This window comes from Polistes dominula, unplaced genomic scaffold (assembly GCF_049000335.1).
Source record: "Polistes dominula isolate Pdom_NZ unplaced genomic scaffold, Pdom_raw_medaka contig_12, whole genome shotgun sequence".
In the NCBI taxonomy this organism is placed as follows: domain Eukaryota; kingdom Metazoa; phylum Arthropoda; class Insecta; order Hymenoptera; family Vespidae; genus Polistes; species Polistes dominula.
This window is the reverse complement of record NW_028301116.1, coordinates 3,762,041-3,765,844: the sequence shown is the minus strand read 5'-3', so window position 1 is coordinate 3,765,844 and position 3,804 is coordinate 3,762,041.

The following is a 3,804-nucleotide window of genomic DNA, read 5'->3' as shown; positions in this document are numbered from 1 at the left end:
CCTGCTTATTTTTAACATTTATTTTTTATTACCTATGTTAAAAAGTCAATGCTTATTCTCGAATACAAAATTGTACGTTAGAGACATTTTTGTTTGTTTGTTTGAAATGTGTTGTGTTTTATGTAATCAAGGAGAATCACGTTAAGTATCTGTTATTTATTTTTTTTATTCGTCAAAACGGTATCAATTTTTAATAGTTTTTTAATTGTGGCATTTTTTTATTAATAATGTCGTTTATTTTTATTCATTAAAACGACATAAACTTTAATTAATTAATTAATATTTCTTTAATTTTTTCTATCGATAAATTTTCCTTTGATTTATTTTATAAAATTTGCATACTAAAGATTTATTTATACGAGACCAAAATTTATTTTTTTTTCAGTGAATATAATATCGATTTGCGATTTGATGACTAAAAGAAAGAGGGAAGGAGGGTAGTTTGGTTAGAAGTTTCTATCTTTAAGGTCTTAGGATAAACTCGTATAAAATCGTTTCGTAATATCTTTGTATCTTATGTCTTTCTCTTAGTTTCCATTTCTTCATTCTCTTCCGTTTTCTTTAAACTTTCTTATGTGACCCGTTTCACGATGCCGGACCTGTTGTACGGGATTCGTCATGGCTCGTTTCTTCCCATCGATCGCACGAGCGGAAACTTCCTCGTGCGTTTCCTTATGGTAAAAGGCAGCTGGAAAATGAAATAAGTCGGTCGTCTTTTGGATAGAAAGAAATAAACTTGCGATTCCTTGTTTTGCGATCTCCATTATTCTATTCTTATTATCTCATTTTTCCAAGCAACAACGAGCAAACAAATTGTTCATTAAAACTTTAACCCTTTTATAATCCAACATTTTTCTGTATCTGCTACGGATAAATTATTATTTTTCATGATAGAGAACATTTTTCTAAACTTTTAAAATATACGATGATGATGATGATGACAATTTAATTTGTGACCGCCATTCTTTTTGTGTTTTACTTTAAAAAAAAAAAAAAAGAGAAATAACAACAATAATCATAACAATAAATTCGTCATTTAAATTCTCTAAACCTTTTATAATTCAACATTTTTATGTTTTTACAAAAGAAGTTTATTCTTCAAAATATGTTGCAAAGGTAATTAAATTAATAAATAGAAATTCTGTAAAAAAATTTCGTAACATAACTAAATAGTAAAGTCTTTAGAATTATAAGAGGGTCAAAACTAATCGAAAGATTAATATAAAAGATCAGCTTTATAAAAAAAATATCATGTGTTTAGATCATACACGATAGAAGTGTAAAAATAGTAAAAAATAGTAAAATAAATCTTACTTTAAAGATTAATTATACCCACTGAACATTTAGTTTGTTCCACTAACGGATATCAGTAGAATACTTATACCATCTTTTATGCAGTTTTCACTTAAATAATAATAATAATAATAATAATAATAATAATAATAATAATAATAATAATAATAATATTGTAGTAATAGAAATGCTTTATATATATATATATATATATATATTTATATACTCATTTTTTATTGTTTAACGATAGACGGTGCTACCAATGAATAAGAGAAAAGAAAAGAAAAGGAGAAAAAAAAAATAAAGAGGCGTATTTCTGGAGATGAAACGATCCGACCAGGTAGCACGATACCAATCCTAAAAATAATTCTAAGAGAGAGAGAGAAAGAGAGAGAAAGTCGTATCCAATAATAAAGAAAAGGATAGAGGCGGTAGAGAGAGAATTCCCGCGGGGCTAATTACTGAGGCACACCGTAATTAATCCGTTTTTGATCGTACTAGATCTCTCTCTCTCTCTCTCTCTCTCGGTCACCGGTTTGGTTCATTGTTGGTATGTACACCCGTGTAGTTAGTATCCCTAAGCCCTTTTTTTCCCTGTATTGGCTTGCACACGCACCCTCCTACTCCTTCTTTTCTTTTGTCGGTACGGATAGTCGCATAATAATAAAGAGACCGACTAAGAGAGAAAGAGAGAGAGTGAGAATTTAAGAAGGGAAAACGAGTGAGATAGGTTATAAGGTATATATATATACAACAACAAAAAAACAAAAAGAAAATGAAAGAAAAAAAAATGGTAGCGTAGAGAGAAAGGAAAGGGTGCCCTCCCGCCTTTTGATTCGAAATCGAGCACAGGACTCAGCTTCAGAGAAAGGATGAATGGATGAAGGAGGAGGACGTGCGTGTTGTGTCGGTCCTATGCTTTTTATTTTTTCACTAGCAGCAGTATTACCACCACCACCACCACCACTACCATCACTATAACCATCACCACGACCATCATCATCGTCGCTATCGTCGTCATCATCATTACGTACCCCCCCTTCTCACCCTACTAAACCCTTCTCTTTTTTCCTTGTGTGCTCGCGCGCGCGCGTTTACATACGCACACGCCTTAATCCTTTTGTCCTACTCGAAGGAACCTCGATCGAAATTAGCTGCCTTCCAGCCATCTCTCTTTGTTTTCCCTTTTGTACAGGGATCCGCCTCAAAAAACTACTTATTACACTAATCATACGCGCTCTGCTACGCACGAATATGTTCTTCCACGTGTGGTTCAATGTATTTGTGGTTGTTCACGTATGCGTGAATGTGTGCTTGAATGTGTGTACATGTGTGATGTTAGGCAGTCTCTTCTTTCTCGAATCGGCCTTCCGTGACACGGTAGCAGCAAGCTTACGATCCAACCTCCTGCTGACGATCAAAAACGTGCTGGAAGAAAGTTGTGTAAACCCTTTTGGTGTGATTTGTTTTTTGCTTTTCTTTATAATAAATTTAAATTACGGTTTAATTCTTTGTTCTTTTTTTCTTATTCGTATTAATATTAGATTAGGGTGAATGTAATAGAATATAAAATTAAATTATATTTTAAAATATAATAATAGAGATTTGTGAAAGATGCACCACGATTTATTTATGTCGTTTGATTGAAAAAGATAATGGTAAAATAAAAACCATTGATGGATACTAATTGTTATTTTAACAAAGCGTGAAATTATTGAGTAGTTGAATTTATTGTATGATTCACGACCAATTTTTGGATTTGAAATATGACAAAAAATCGATTGTTATTTTGTTTTGTTTTGTAGTTTAAAAAAAAGAAAATATGACATATTTTTCTTGGGACAAGCTAATAAATACACATACGTAATTTATATTCATTATTTTGTAAAGCGTGTTGAATGTGCACGTACGTCGTACCTTATGTCGTGGGATCGCGAGTAGCACGCGAGTGGTCGTCGTCGTCGTCGTAGGAACAACGGGATTAATTCATACGTCTGACCCCGATCTGCCTCACAAAATATGTCCTTCCTTTCTTTTGTGCTTCCTCTTGTCCTCTCTCTCATTCTTACTTCTTTTTTTCCTTTCTATTTGCCTACCCTTACCCGGAGGCGAATAAGGATAATCACAAGTTGGAGGATAATCGTCGCGATGAGGGGGTTAAAGGGGAGGGTAAAACGTCATGCGCGACACCACCACCAAAATCTTCCTTCGGGGAACATTTAATTACTATGTTTAGGGATAATTATTAGGGCCAAAACTTGGGCACGAGTCCCGCGAGCTATTTATTCGCATTGTATATTGTAGGTACTCGGGTTGGACTCGTTTTCAGATACGTCAAATGTGAACGCGTGCTTGCGTGCATACGTGCGTGCGTGCGTATTTGTATACGTATATTGTATACGTGTGTGCATGCGGATATGCTGCTGGCGAATCGAACAACTGCAGATGCACTTCTTTGTCATGCTAATACTTATACCGATGTTGCAACGCCTTGTATCCTTTCTTTCTCTC